General features: G+C 40.9%; 1 pseudogene; it reads right to left on the reverse strand.

The window, feature by feature from the left end:
• Positions 1 to 16,932, reverse strand: part of LOC135200676 (RRP12-like protein) — a 192,522-nt pseudogene that overhangs the window by 109,375 nt on the left and 66,215 nt on the right.

Consider the following 16,932-nt stretch of genomic DNA (forward strand, 5'->3'; position numbering starts at 1 on the left):
GAGGAACTGGAGAACATCCATCCGGAGAGCCGCTTCAGGTACGGACTCGCCCTTACGACGATCCTTTGAAGGACGGACATCTTGTGAACGTAGAGCATCCTTAGAAACAACGGGAACTGTCTCACTAGACATGTCCCTACGAGAGGAAGCGCGAGCTTCCTGACGAGAGGCGCCAAAAGCGTCCTGCTTAGCCATGCAAGCGTCCTGCTGAGCGTGCCTCAAAAGCGTCCTGCCTCGTCCGAAAAGCGTCCTGCTTCGAACGGCGAGGCGTCCTCAAAAGCGTCCTGCCTCGTCGAAAAAAAGCTTCCTGCTTCGAACGGCGAGCGTCCTGCCGAGCGTCCTCAAAAGCGCCCATGCCGAGAGCGCAAAGCGTCCTGCTTCGAACGGCGAGCGTCTTGCCAGAGCGTCCTCCAAAGCGTTGAGCGAAAGATCTACTCGGAGAACGAGAACGGTGACGATCCGGAGGCGGAGAGAGAGACGAACGAGACGAGAGAGAATGAGACTGCTTCGTCCTCTTGACGGGCAGCCTGACGTCCTTTCTCCGCTTAGGCTCGACTGCTGCTGGGCGAGTCCTTTGAGCCATGAGAGACGAAATCTGGTCCTGAAGGGACAAAAGGATATTCTTCGTAGGTGACAAGAAGAAGAAGGGGCAGGACTGACCCTGCGAGAAGGCGAGGGGACGCTCCTTCCTTCTCGCAGGTACAGCTACCTGCATCTCAGGGGAACACGCCTGTGCGCGCAACCCAACGTCCTCGTCGGTTGAGACTCTACCTCTCTTCTGAGGAGGAAAAGCGTCATACGCGTCCTCTGAAGAAAGCGGTGACATAGGACGTGAAGCGTCCTCAAAATGAAAAGTCCTTTTCAACGGACGCGAGTCTCTCCGAGCGCTCCACCCCTTGCGCAGGGAGGACGCTTCGGAGGACGAAAAGCAATCCTTCAGGACGCGCGCTCGTGCGCGCTCCTTGGCAGCCTGGGACTTAGCAACAAGGCCTGCCGAAGGGATTGCCAGATCGGTGGGGAGCCCCCGTAAACCCTCTTGCGGCTTTCGACATACCCACTCCCTGAGTCCTGGGAGTCCGATAGAGGTCTAGGCCTAGAGGCATTATGGGGCCGATCTGACGCCCCCTCCACAACACTAGGGGCACTATCACAAACTTTCACAGGGCCAGTTTCTAAGGCCAACACTTTCGATTCAAGAGCGCGAATAGACTCGAGAATCAGAGAGCGTTACCTTCTCCAGACACAGCAATAGGGCCCGAAGGCAACAAAACAGGATTAGGTTGAACAAAATCTACCAGTGTTAGAGGAGGTAGAAATATTACATTCCTTACCTTTTGTAGAACTGCTCTTGGAGGAAGACCTCCTGACTCTATCGCACTCCAATTTACGCCGATAGGTCTCATACATCTTCCATTTATCATCTGACAAATCCTTGCATTCATTGCACCGATCATCAACCAAGCAAACATGCCCCCTGCATTCCATACAAACTGTGTGAGGATCAACAGAAGGTTTAAGAAGCCTTCACCTTACATTCACTCCTCACACACACTCTGAAACTCCCTGTACTTGATCCAGACATCATGACACAGAAAGCCAATCCAAAATAAAAAACCAATCCACTATTACGCGTGCCAATCCAACAATCCAGAAGTCGATACCAAAAGTCAATCCAGATAATTATAGCGAGATAATCCAAAAATCCTAGACGGCAGGTACTGCAAACAGTTGTTTCCAGCACCGGCGACAGAAAAAATATGAATAGAAAATGGGAATGGTTCCTGATATCCGCCTCCCAGCGGCGGGAATGGTACTACCACCTGGCCGCCACTACGTGTGCCGCGAGTTTTGAAATTCTGTCGACGTCAGAAAATACAGCTATATATATATCTGACAGGTAAGTTTCATGAACAAAACTGAATTTACATTGGAAACATTTACTATGTATTAATACATGTAGGAAAGAGATGACATAGTTATTTTCAATTTCAACAGTGAATTTTATGGATGGCACTAAATTATTCAGTTCAGATAATAAATAATTTACATCGATACCATCAGGTAAGACTAGTAAGATATCTAAACCATTTTAAAGGGACAAATGTGATATTCGGGAGGTGCTGTCTTTCAAAAAATTCCATATATAAGTTTGAAAGGAGAGGTGATCGGGGTTAACCCATGGACATACCAAATATTTTGTTGTTAATATTCTCTATTAAAAGTACATCTGCAATCACAAATACACAACTTAATCAATGAAATTATGTGACTAACGGATATAAGTAATTCATGCAATACAAGTTCATTACTTAAATATTCTAGCACAAACTCAATAGGGACTTTTGTAAACAAGGAACATGCATCAAAACTGACAAATATATCATTAGGGTTTAATACAATGTTTTTTCATTTTTCCACAAGATCAAGAGAATTCCAGATGTGTGAATTAGATACAGTTCCAAGCAGCGGGGCTAAAAATTTAGTAATATATTTAGATAGTTTATAAGCAACTAATCCTACAGTACTTATAACTGGCCGCACAGGGTTGTTTTCTTTATCAGTTTTAACTAAGCCATATAAATAAGGTAATGAAGGACACTTTACAGTTAATTTACACAATTCTTTTTTATCTTTAAGAATTTGTTTCATAGCAATATTAAAGTTTTTTATTATTGGTCCAACAGATTTTTGGTGATTTTTGTAAGTTGTTTCATCTTCTAACAAAGTATACATACGTGCTATGTAATCAATTTTGTCTAATAAAGTATACATATGTGCTATGTAATAAATTTTGTCCAACACTACTAAACTATTGGATTTATAGGAAACCCACAATTAATTTAACATATGTATATTTTTATTCTGGCCAACATCTTATTATTAAATTTTCAATTTTCTTCTCCATGTTCTTACATGCTTTGTGGATTACGAGTCCACAAAAATCTTGACCAAGAAATAGAATACATAAAAAAGATAGGAAATGATCTCTGCTACCCACCTCATATATAATTGAATTATGTTATCAAAAAGCTCACAAAAAGTTTTATAGTGTTGTTAGTAATGAAAAAACAAAGCCTTTTTTTTTTTTTTTTTTTCTTTTTTTTGTGGATTTGAAACCATAAAATCAATATTTAAATCTTTCAAAAGTAATGTTGAGTTCTCTTATAACAATACCATTAAAGGTATTGCTAGTTAAGAATAGTACCGTAACAAATAACAACATTTACAAAATAACTTGTAAGGATTGCCTGTCTTTTTACTTCTGCCAGCCAAGCAAAAATTTAGGTGTACATATTAACCCTCTTACACCAATTGGACGTATTATACGTCGACTCAAAAGTTTTTTTTTTAATTCGCGGAAAAATACTCATAGGCCTACCAGCCGAAAACTTTTGAATCACGCACCTTGGGGGATACTGGGAGTTCACGGATCAAGGCGTTGTTTTGTTTACAATCATTATGCAGGCGCGCAAGCGTGAATTTCTTTCTTATTGCACTAAAAAGTTATCAGTGACACATCTCAAAAATTATTTCGTCACGTTGACATAATTTTTGCACCATTCTAAAAAAAAAAAAAAAAAAAAAAAAAAAAAAAAAAAAAAATTCTCATGATTGTAGCTTTTATCAGTTTGAAATATTTTCATATAAATAACGATGTGCCAAAATTTCAACCTTCGGTCAACTTTGACTCTACCGAAATGGTCGAAAAAGGCAATTGTAAGCTAAAACTCTTCTATTCTAGTAATATTCAATCATTTGCCTTCATTTTGCAACAAATTGGACGTCTCTAGCACAATATTTCAATTTATGGTGAATTTATGAAAAAACTTTTTCCTTACGTCCGCACGGTAACCTATTCCGATAAATGTTTTTGTGTGATTGTCAAAATGTTTGCACCATTTTAAATTTGCCGTTACATAAAGTTTTATACATGGAAATGTGCGCAATTTCATGCACAATACAACTAAGGCTAAGGCCCCACCGAATCCGGCGCGGCGCGTCGCGTTGTCCAACACGGCTACGCGTTTTGTGCGTTTCGATCAACTGTCATAGTTCAAACACGAGTGGCCCCACACGGCGCATGAGCGTGCGTGGCGTCAGGTGTGTTACCGGACTAGACGCACAAGGAACAAAACATTTTGTTTTTATCCGCGCGTGGATGTGCGTCTCCGAGCTGGGGTCCGCATGAAGGAAGAAATTGTGGTAGACCTACAACAACCTGCATTTGAACCACCAGCCCAACTTTGAGTTATAATCAAATGTGATGATTTGAGGTTATGATAAAGGATTAAAGTATTTTTTTTTATTATATTCTAATGGATACATTTATGTAAATATCTTTGTTTCAGAAGTTCCTGTATCAAAGTGTTCAGTTCACACACAATTCTACGTATCTTAATGTTTGTATTAAATAAAATAAAGTGCAACTTTAATTTCGAAATCAGTAATCCTTCCCTCAGAGTTACTACAAGTTTCTTACGTTGATACGTATCTTCTGTAATTGTTATCAAATTTTGATATTCGAGATATAATGCCCTCGTGAATTAAGTCAAAAGGTTTTCCGTCGACATCCAAGAATATTTTTTAAAAACTTGTCTGGACGCTATCGTAACTTATGAAAGAGTTTTGCATATTCACTCTTTCCTCATCTAAAGTTATGTCATAAGTCCAGATTTTCCTACTGTTCAACGCCTCTAATTTGGTTGAAAGCACCGAGTCAGAGGAAAACCTTCATAACGGCAAGTACCGGTGAAGTTTGAATTGTCCGTCTTATAACCGTCACTAAAAGTTTGTCTGGTTGGGCCACACTCGCAGAAGACGGAGACGCTTGTAGACGGATAGCAGTGTTGGACGCACGCGACGCGCCGCGACGGATCCGGTGGGGCCTTAGGCTAAAAACAACCCATGGTTGTAGCTTTTATCAGTTTTGAAATATTTTCATATAAATAACAATGTGCCAAAATTTCAACCTTCGGTCAACTTTGACTCTACCGAAATGGTCAAAAAACGCAATTGTAAGCTAAAACTCTTATATTCTAGTAATATTCAATCATTTACCTTCATTTTGCAACGAATTGGAAGTCTCTAGCACAATATTTTGATTTATGGTGAATTTATAAAAAAAAAAAAACATTTTCCTTACGTCCGCGCTGTAACTCTTCCGAAAAAATCAGAAATTTTTGTGTGCAATTGTCGTAATGTTTGCACCATTTAAAATTAGCAGTTACATAAAGTTTTATATATGAAAATGTGCGCAATTTCATGTAGAATACAAGTATAAAAGATTGAAGGTTGTAGCTTTTCTCTTTTTTGAAATATTTGCATATAAATCATGATAAATAGAAAAAAAACCACGTTCGGTCAACTTTGACTCTACCGAAATAGTCGAAAAACGCAATTGTAAGCTAAAACTCTTACAAACTAGTAATATACAGTCATTTATCTTCATTTTGAAACAAATTTGAAGTGTCTAGCACAATATTTAGATTTATGGTGAATTGAAAAAAAAAACTTTCCTTTCCCTCCGTGCGCCGATTCGCGGCCGCAAATCTCTGAATGCGTACGTCGCATTCTCCTAATATTTGCTCCTTTTCTTATCAGGTGTTTTATAGAGTTTCATTTATGAAAATGTGCGCAAATTCATGAAGAATACAAAAAAATATTTGAAGGTTGTAAGCTTTTAGCTCATTTTTGCAATATTTGCATATAAAAATATATATATAAAAAATTCGACCATTCGGTCAACTTTAACTCATCCAAAAATGGTGCGAAAACTGCAATTCTAAGCTAAAACACTTACAGTATCGTATATTCAATCATTTGTCTTCATTTTGTTAAACAAATTGGAACGTCTCTAGAACAATATTTAGATTTACGGTGAATTTTTGAAAAAAAAAAAATTTTACGTCTTAGCGTTACGAATTCATGCATCATTTTGTGATAATATTTTTTCTGTGTTGCTTTGATCGTTTTACAGTGTGTTATATATCAAAATGATTGCAATTTAGTGTACAATACAACAACAAAAAAGTAACTTGTTAGCTTTAACCGTTTTTCACACAGCTCGATTTGAATACAATTATGTATGAATTTTTTTTTTCGCTACCATATATCGCATTATTTATATATAATGATATTTTTTTCATTTCTGATGGTTGCATACTAAACTTCAGGCAATGACAAAAAACAGGAGCCAAAAATGAACTCTTAATCTAGAAAACTAAGCGCGCTGTGATTTTTTGACAAAATTATTTTTTCCGCTTACGGGCTCACTCCAAACCTGCCTCAGCATATGGGAGAAGTTTTCGTTTTTAGGGCTTCGCGCAAGAGGGTTAAGCACATGTAGTATTCAGTTAGAACCGCCCAGACTTCAAATGGACTACTTATCCATCTGAGTGAAAAATCTCTGCATAAATTGGGGGTGGGGTAGCGCTCTGTAACTGTTAGGTCTAATGGTTAACGTTTCAAGAAATTTACTGGAATCCGCAATTATACAAATCACTTATAAAAACAACCTAAATCTTAATCTGGGATTGTACCATTTGGACCCATATATTTGTAAAATATTTATGAAGGACCTTAAAATAAATGAATTAACTACTAATTAAGTAGTCCCACATGTTTTCAGTTATTAAAAATTCTTTTCTCTTATGCTTGCCATATTTATATCCTATGTTTATTTCTCTCTCATTGTTTTTTGAACATTTTTGTAAATTTCATGTTTTTTTGTTTATGGTGTTTTTTACGTTGCATGGAACCAGTGGTTATTCAGCAACAGGACCAACGGCTTTACATGACTTCTGAACCACATCGAGAGTGAACTTCTATCACCAGAAAATACACATCTCTCCTCTTCAATGGAATTGGCCGAGAATCGAACCCGCGACCACCAAGGTGAGAAAGCAAACATCAAACAACCACGCCACTGAGGCGCTTATAAATTTCATGTTACCATGTAATACCAAATGTATTGTAAATTTCATGTTACTATGTAATACCAAATGTATTGCTTTTTCGAATAAAATCCCCCTTGATTAGGCACCGCTCCTAAATCCTTAATCTAATTTTTGGGATTACTAAACGAAATTTGTATTGCCCAGTCGTACATGGCTCGTTTTGAAAAATGTATTGTTTTCTGACTAAATTATCTGCGACCATGTGTGAGTGCCTGCCTTTAAAATCTCTAATCTAGCCCATGGGCATTTTTTCATTTCTTAAGAGTGAACTGGACCTTAAGTTAATCCTGTAATGTCAGTTTGTACACAAAGCCTACTTGTACTGTTTCTGCTGTTATGATCAGTTGTGCCTCAAGTAAAGGGTCGTGTAGACCAAAAATCTTGGCATTTGTCGTCTTTTCATTTTTCTCCCTCCCTGGCATTACCTTTTTCCGCGAATAATGCAGGGAAACGTTCCCGAGAGAAATCCGCGAATGTGTGAGTCCGCGAATCCGGAGAACGCGAATACAGGGGGTCCGACATATATATATATATATATATATATATATATATATATATATATATATATATATATATATATATATATATATATATATATATATATATATATATATATATATATATATATATATATATATATATATATATATATATATATATATATATATATATATATATATATATATATATATATATATATATATATATATATATATATATATATATATATATATATATATATATATATATATATATATATATATATATATATATATATATATATATATATATATATATATATATATATTATATATATATATATATATATATATATATATATATATATTATATATATATATATATATATATATATATATATATATATATATATATATATATATATATATATATATATATATATATATATATATATATATATATATATATATATATATATATATATATATATATATATATATATATATATATATATATATGACCCCGACCTGGGTCGCGTGGGATTCTTAAGTTACTGTGGGTCATGCAGAAATCAAACGCTCAGTGATTAATTTAACACCGGTCTTATATTCTAATGAATTTACACAAGGGCCCGAGTGAAAATGACTTAATATCTATAGTACCGGCGGGATTGAGACCGACGGAAACCGGCAGAGGGCACGAGGGAAAGTGCGTCTTTCCCTTCTCTTGACGACGCTTGACTAACTGACCCTCAAGGAGACGGCTTGGTTTCCTCTCTCCTCAATACCCCCCAGAAACCCCCCCCGATATATTGTCTTCTAGGCCATGATTGGGTCTGGCACCTGTCCTTAGGTCTATTGACCAATGGGTGCCAATACAGGTACTATCCTACTTACAACCAAGTTTGGTTCCGACCCACTGGTTGTAAGTCGGAATGGATGTAAGTCGAACCTTAGAAAGTAGCCAACATACTGGGTATGGGTATACTATCAAACCTTTGCTATATAAGTGCCTACTTAGTACTGTACGTAATGTAATGTACAATCATTATTTCAATCTTTTTACCATAATGTACTTCTACTAATACATTTTAATCATTTATGTAATAGTATATATTACGTACAATCAGGCATTGAGTTACAATGGGGTTGGTTAGGTTCTTGCATGCATGTCAGCAAGTCGTTTCTTACGTAAATTGGTTTGCAATTCAGTCTGTAGTACAGTTAATACCAAATGATGCTGCAGATAGGGCAGGGTAACTCAAACTGATGCTGCCTGAGTGATGAGAGTTCTCATGCCTGAGTGATGAGAGTTCTCATGACATGGCGCAGTGCCAAGTAACTCAATGGTCAACTGTCTGAAGTAAGGTTGTAAGTACGAGTGGTCGTATGTCGAGTAGGTTGTAAGTCGGATTAGTACTTGTATAGGTGACGCTAAAGAACCAACGAACTTTTGGGGGGGATGTGTTTTGGGGGAGGTGACGCTTTCTTCATCTGAGAGAGAATGACCGTTAACGACCTCATGGCGTCTTGTAAGATGTTCCGATATTCTAGGGAAGTTGTTTATAAGCCCTCTAGAATGGCTTATCACTCCCTCCCCAAACTCCTTTGCGTCCTCGCAAAGCTATAGTTTCCGCCTTGTCCCATCTCGAGTCTCTTTTCTCAAGGTACTGATTTATCTAAATTCAAATTAACTATCTTAAAGGGGGCCATTTGACGTGTGTACAAACCAAAGGTTACAAGTAAATTGAACACGTCTTACAACATCATAAGATCTTTTAAAAAAAAAATTAACTAATAACAATCACTCTTGCCTGGAACAGATCAAAACCAAAAAAAAGAAATCATTCAATAACTTCAGGTTCATAATCAAAACAAAATGGTGAAAACAAAAAGACAGAAAATTTTACACATTCAGCCACTGCCCTTGGTAATCACGACACATGGCATCCATTTTTAATGACATTGTATCACGTTAATCTATTAAATTTCTTCAAAATAACAAAAACATAATTTAAACATACACAGAACAAAAAATAATGCAATGGAATTTTACGAAAATAAAAAAAATCTTCCTGGAACATCAATGTGCATTTACTACTATCACATAAAAAAAATAAAAAAAATAACTAAAGAACCATAGAAATAAATTTGGAAATCCAGGCACAAACAAACAAAAATTTCATCATCTGTGAAAATAAAAAAAAAACTTTACAAGCATTAGTGTAATTTATGAAAGATAAAATAGGATGGAATCGGTGTTGTTTGTTGCGACAAATTTAACACAAATAAAAAAAAACAAATCAAAAATAATAAAATAACGTACAAAGCAACATAAAAAACAACATCAAAACAGAATTACACATAAGAATATGATCCACAGGTAATAACATTTGTTCTGAAAATAATTTGGACAAGTTTATATCAAACCAACATAAATTCGTGACACATTACAATCTGATCGAGATAACAAGAAATAAAATAAAAAAAAATAAACAACTGGTATGATTCTGAATCCTAGGTGGTAAAGACGTGGGTGGCATTTACAGACTCTGTTCACTGACCCCTTTCATTTACTTTGCAACAGCATTTACGTATGACATAGGCTCGGGAGCTCAGTCTTGTGCTCTCGGTGGGGCGCCCACTTGCGCTCCGGTATTTTTTTCTGGCTCGTCTCCCAGGTACCCGGCCAACCCCGGGTACGGGGGTACTGGTTTATTGGTGTAAAACACTACGCTGTCCTCGAGCACTGGACGTAAGTGCGACAGGTGGTGCTCGCTCACAGCCCCTGTGCGAATATGCTGAATCACAGCAGAGGAGTGCTTGATCTCCTTCACACGATACGGTCCCATATATGACGGTTCGAGCTTGTGTTTCGACAGTTGCATTTTCTTCAAGTAGATTCGATCTCCAACCTGTATTGGGGAATCGTGAGCTCGGAACCGTCTGTCGTACCGCACGCGGTACTTTTTCGTTTGCCCTCAACAGCAGACGTTGCGTAGCTTGGAACACACGTCGGGTCGCGTTACAAAACCACACCCGGTACTGTTCCACCGTATAAAGGGGCATCTGTTGAGGGTCCAAGACCACCGAATACGGCAGTCGGATGTCTTGTCCATACATCAAAAAGAAGGGTGTGTCCCTAATCGAGCTGTTATATGCGGCATTAATAGCCATCTCAGCCGGTCTGCAACAGACGACGGCCAGGAAGTCGGATTATCCCCGATGAGATATTTTAAGATGTTGACTACCTCTCTGTTGTGAGACTCAACGAGTCCGTTAGCAGACGGCCGATAAGCCGCGATGGTAACGTGATCTACTTGTAAGAGGGCCGTAAACTCGCGAATTAGTTCATTTACGAACTCACGGCCGTTGTCCGACACTAGTATTCTGGGACACCCAAATCGATTTACTAGGGAATGCAACGCTTTAGCCACTTCCTTTGCCGATTTGTCTATCATTGCGCACACATGTGTGAAAACGCGTGAACGCGTCACAAATACACAAATATATCTAGGTTGTCCTTGCACTGAAGGTAGTGGTCCTACCACATCCATATGCACTCTATCCCACTTCACCGGCACCACAGGCATAATCGGGCCTTCGGAATCACCGTTCTGTGCTTTTTCATCATGTTTGCATACATGACAATTACTTACAAATCTAGTTATGTCCCTACGCATGCCAACCCAAAAGAAATGTTCACGGGCTCTTCTAAGAGATCTTTCTATACCTACATGCCCAGCATAAGGGCTGACATGAATCATGCGTATGGCTCTCTCTACTAAGGCTCGAGGAAGAACGACTCGGGCTCGGACATCTCCGGGCCTTTTTTCATATTTACACAACAAGACGTCATCCTCAATGAAGACGCGTCTTTTGACAGATGCACAGAACTCGGGAACTCGTTGCTCTCACCTTTCACACAAGCCTTGATCTGACTAATCCAAGCTTCAGACACCTGACTTTCAACCAATTCTCGCACACTCCAACCACAAAAATCAACCACACTTTCATTCTCCGGGCATTTATTCTGGAATCCCCCCCGGACGGAGTTCCACCTGCATTTGACCCGCTACACCGCCTCGGGCATTCTCATCCACCTGAGAGTGCTTGCGAGATTCCCGTTTCCTGCGCGTCGCGTTTACGTTTGTTTGACTGTCATTGTTCGGAACTGTCGGAACGTTGCTGGCACTATCGCCTGCAGTGCCTGCGACCACCAACGTCACGAGGTTTCTTTTGTCGTTTCTTCCTTGCGCCTTGCGGCACGAGTTGTTACTCTTATGATGTTCCTGGAGAGAGCATCAGCCACCCTATTACTTTTCCCTGGGATATGTTCAATCTTTATGATGTACAAACTCTAAAATTCGCTCGATCCATCGAGCTTGGCGCGATTTGTAATCTCGCTCTTATTCACAGATATGTTAATGGTTGATGATCTGTGAAAATCTTTATTTTGTGTCCCAGCAAAAAATAACGGTGTCTCTCCAGCAACCATAAGACCGCCAAAGCCTCTCGATCGAAGGTACTATAATTTTCTCTGCCCCTTTTAATGCTCCGTGATGCAAAACAAACTGGTCTTTCATTACCTTCATCGTCAATCTGGGAGATTACTCCTCCTATCGCAATATCACTTGCGTCTGTGGTCACAAAAAAGGGGCGATCGAACCTCGGATAAGCCAAGAGTTCGTCGCTCATTAGTGCATCTTTTAATTTCTGAAAAGCTGCTTCCTCTTTCCTTTCTTTCCACCCCATTGGAAATCAGGTGCTTCCTTAATGCGTCTAACGGTCTCGCTATCTGTCCGAAGTTCCTAATGAACTTCCGATAGTAACCCGCGAGTCCGAGGAAGCTGGCTACATCTTTCGCATGTTTTGGTCGTGGGAAGGGAATTCTTTAATTGCTACAACTTTATCGCACAAGGCTTAAGGCCTTCAGATGTTACTAGGTGACCCAAAAATTCTACTTCGGCCTGGAAAAAACTTACATTTTTCTAAATTTATTTTCATACCATGACGCCTTAATGCTTCCAAAACTTGTATCAGGTTGCCTTTTATGCTCCTCTACAGTAGCACCAACTACAATGATATCATCTAAATATACAAAAACCCCAAGGCCAATTATAGAAGCTAACACGGACATCATTACTCGTGAAAAATGAGCAGGGGCGTTCTTTAATCCAAAGGGAAGGAAATTATATTCATATAGCTGATTATTCGCTATAAAGGCCGTTTTCTCTTTACTCTCATTATCAAGGGGTATTTGATGATAGCCAGACTTAAGATCCAATGTGGTGAAAAATTTACTCTCCCTTACTTTAAGCAAAAGTTCCTCGATCGAGGGCAATGGGTAGGCGTTGTCCTTGGTAATGGCATTCAATCGTCTATAATCAACACACAGCCTGAGAGAGCCATCTTTTTTTCTTAACTAAACGATCGGAGAAGCCCAGGGAGACTCACTTTCCCGAATTATTCCCTGATCCAGCATCTGTGTTATCTTTTCCCCAATTACTTGTTCATGACAGGCAGGTGTTCTGTAAGGCTTACTTCGGATAGGGGATGATCTCCTGTTTCTATTTTAAAAGGTAACTTATCTATTCTCCCTGGAGGCTCTTCTCCTATCGCCATCGTTTCTTGATATTCCCTTACTATTTCTCCTACGCAACTATGATAATTCAAAGTTGTGCTTTAACAGCTGTTTGCAATAATTTTCTAAGCAAGCCGAGTTTCGCCGTGACCTTGACTCTGGGTAGTCAAGGCCGACACTGCGTTATTGGCTTCTACAAGGGAACACACTTCCAATTCACATAGAGACTCGTTACTTAATTCTAATCTACTACTACTCACATTTACAAAAGGGATAGTTGCCTTGCCATCGACGATGGTAGCGACACCAGGCAACATAAAGTCTGCCCACTTTCTATGGGGATTTATATACACCAACGTTCCCTCTTGTAGTTTTCCTTGCCGGGACGAGGGGAAGGAGTAGAGATAGGCGGGTGGGATCACCTCCCCCACCTCAGGGCTAGCGGGCACCACTCCCGTATCCCCCTTGGCGGCCAGGGCAATTCGGACAACTTCTTTTGTTTCCCCCAGTATGGAGACCCGTTGGTACTGTCCCTCTCCTGCTGGCACCGCCACTTTCACCTCTCCTCCCCCTACCCCAAGGAGAAGTACTCGGTGCTTGCTCACGAACCCGATTCCCAGTATAATGGGAACGCCAGGGAGGTGGGTGGTAGGCACATAGATTTGTGTGAGTGAACATTTCGTCCACCGAGGGAGATAGTTTGCTGGTACTGTTCTCTGCAACACGATGGTATGCCCACTGGCACTGTGCAACGTTAGATACCCTTTCGATGCCGAAATGGCGCCCGTCACTAAGTGTTCCTCGATCAAAGAGACACATGCCCCACTATCTAATAATGCGTTGTGTTTTCCGTGCCTATTCCCACTTCTAGAATAGGTACAGCTCCATCTCCATCCTCGTGAGAGAGAGGGGCGGGAGGGAGACGGGCGTCCAGCCTCTCCTACCGAAGCACTCACCCCGGGCCAGGGGGAGCACCACGGGGGGGGGCGGGGGTAGGTCCTTTCTTACTTGCTGGCTGGAGGTGGCATCGCTCCGACTGGGCCCTCTGTCGTTCCTCTGGTCGCGGCGGCCGCTGGCCCTTGGAGTGCCGGAGGGGGATTGTACGTCGGCACTCGCTTTCCTCCCCTTCCTCGCGGCCTTCCCCTTCCTCTTGAGGGAGGGGGGGCGCGATTTGGTGCGACGCCGTTTTTTGTACACTGGCTGACCACCAGGTGATCAGCTGCACCGCACCCATAACAACCCCCACTGTCCAAAGAAGGGGCATTGGGCGTGCCAGTGACCCCATACTCCCGCACTGCCAGCAGCGCCCCCTGGTCGTATCCACGCTCCCCCCTCCCTGGGCTCCCCTCTGACGCTTGGCACTAGGGCCAGCCCTGGAGTTGGATGGGGCGGGTAGGGCGCGTCTTCCTGTACCAGGACGGGCGGCGGCAGCTACGAAAGGGCGGGGAGCAGCCCCACTTCCTTCTTGTTCCTGCCGTGTGGTATCCACTAGCGATGTATGGCTGGGATAGCATCTTCTAATAACGGCGCTTGTAGTCCTGCGTTTCCGTAGAGGATACCGATCACACCTGAGGGGAGGGCCTTCTCCAATATATGCCTGCAGTAGGCATCTTTATCGTCTTCCGATCGAGCCAGTTCAGGTGCCAGACTATCATAGTCCTGTGACAGTCGCTCGACAAAAGAGGCCACAGTCTCCCCCACCCTCATCGTGGGGTGGTGGTAGGCTGCCCCATAACCTTCTTCGTTCACTTTCCCGGAGGCCAAAAACGGCGGATCATTTTCTTTTTGAAATCGCTCCAATCTCCGAAAGAGCCATATTTCCCACCTACCATCCTACGCTGAGCGTCCCCGGTAATTTTCTGTTGGCAAGCAATACTCTTTCCTCGTCCGTCCACCTTTCCGTAGCGAATTCCACATACGTTAAAAAGGCCTCTACGGAGAGGAAACCTTCTTTGGGCCGCGAACCGTCGAATTCCGGCACGTACCCTCCAAGGACTGGTAATTCTCTTACAGGACCTGGTCTTTTATCTGCGTCCGGAGGCGGAGCGGAGGCGGCTAACATACGTTCCGACGATGTGGTCCCCTTGGTTACACTTTCTCGCCGTTACTATTCGTGTTTTTCCCGACGATCCGCTACACGGTCTGCTACTGTCCGAGTCCCTCGCGTTCGTCTGGTTTTCCCCCCCACGCTGTCTCCGTTCCATGAACGCTTTAAGAAATGCATATAGTCCGTCTATTTCTTGATCTACTTCGCTCCTTACCGGGCTACTTTCTACCGCTCTAGCGTCTCTCACGCCCTCGGCATCACCGTCAGGCACCTGGGCCCTCGCGCTTCGTGTATTATACACCATTGTACCTCACTGTTTTTCACTTTTGCGGTTAATTATCAAGTTGGCACTCCTCAACAACCCACAGTTGGTTAACGATTGACCAATTAGCGTATTGCACTGTATTACGACGCACACTATGGTACCCCACAGATCGCTATATTTAACGTTAATTAGCGCTTCGCAGCGTACCCCACACCTGACACCAAAACAAAATTATGACCCCCGACCTGGGTCGCGTGGGATTCTTAAGTTACTGTGGGTCATGCAGAAATCAATCAAACGCTCAGTGATTAATTTAACACCGGTCTTATATTCTAATGAATTTACACAAGGGCCCGAGTGAAATGAACTTAATATCTATAGTACCGGCGGGATTGAGACCGAGCGGAAACCGGCAGAGGGCACGAGGGGAAAGTGCGTCTTTCCCTTCTCTTGACCGACGCTTGACTAACTGACCCTCAAGGAGACGGCTTGGTTTCCTCTCTCCTCAATACCCCCCAGAAACCCCCGATATATTGCTTCTAGGCCATGATTGGGTCTGGCACCTGTCCTTAGGTCTATTGACCAATGGGTGCCAATATAGGTGACGCTAACGAACCAACGAACTTTTTGGGGGGGATGTTTGGGGGGATGTGACGCGACGCTTTCTTCATCTGAGAGATAATGACCGTTAACGACCTCATGGCGTCTTGTAAGATGTTCCGATATTCTAGGAAGTTGTTTATAAGCCCTCTAGAATGGCTTATATATATATATATATATATATATATATATATATATATATATATATATATATATATATATATATATATATATACTATATATATATATATATATATATATATAAGCGAATACCACGGGAATGATAGTCAGGAATCCAAGCGCTTTCGTCTTTATTCAGACATCGTCAAGGAGCTACTAAAGTACAATTGGAGAGGAAGGCCTCAGGTACAAACAAGATCAGGAATACCAGATGGTTAATTATCAAAAGGGTAAGAATTAAAAGAGATAATCCAGGATTATCGGATATCACACGGTCACAAACTTAAACAGATTCTGACCCTAACCGAAATTACAAAGTATCTTTACAGTCAAAAACATGTAAAAACTGAATATATTAATTTTGTTGCTTATATCTATCTAACTTTTGAACTTTTTTCATTATGAAAGCATCAAGTTTAAATAAACCAAGACTTAAATTTAGAACATTTCTATTATTTGACTTGATAAAACAAGATTCAATGATATTCCTTTTAACTGTGTCATTACATGGGACTAAGGCTCTTGCTTGACTCCAGTTAATAGGATGGTCTAAACTCTCATATGTACAAATAATGCATTCGAATATTTGCCCAGTTCTCACAGAATATTGATGTTGCTTAAGACGCTGTGAAAGAGATTTCCCGGTCTGTCCGTAATAGATTTTATCACACTTTTTGCAAGGAATTTCATATATGCAGCCTGGAAGATCTTCCAGGCTGGAATTTCATATATGCAGCCTGGAAGATCTTCCAGGCTGCATATATGAAATTCCTTGCAAAAAGTGTGATAAAATCTATTACGGACAGACCGGGAAATCTCTT

The sequence above is a fragment of the Macrobrachium nipponense genome, chromosome 27, assembly GCF_015104395.2.
Source record: "Macrobrachium nipponense isolate FS-2020 chromosome 27, ASM1510439v2, whole genome shotgun sequence".
In the NCBI taxonomy this organism is placed as follows: Eukaryota; Metazoa; Arthropoda; class Malacostraca; order Decapoda; family Palaemonidae; genus Macrobrachium; species Macrobrachium nipponense.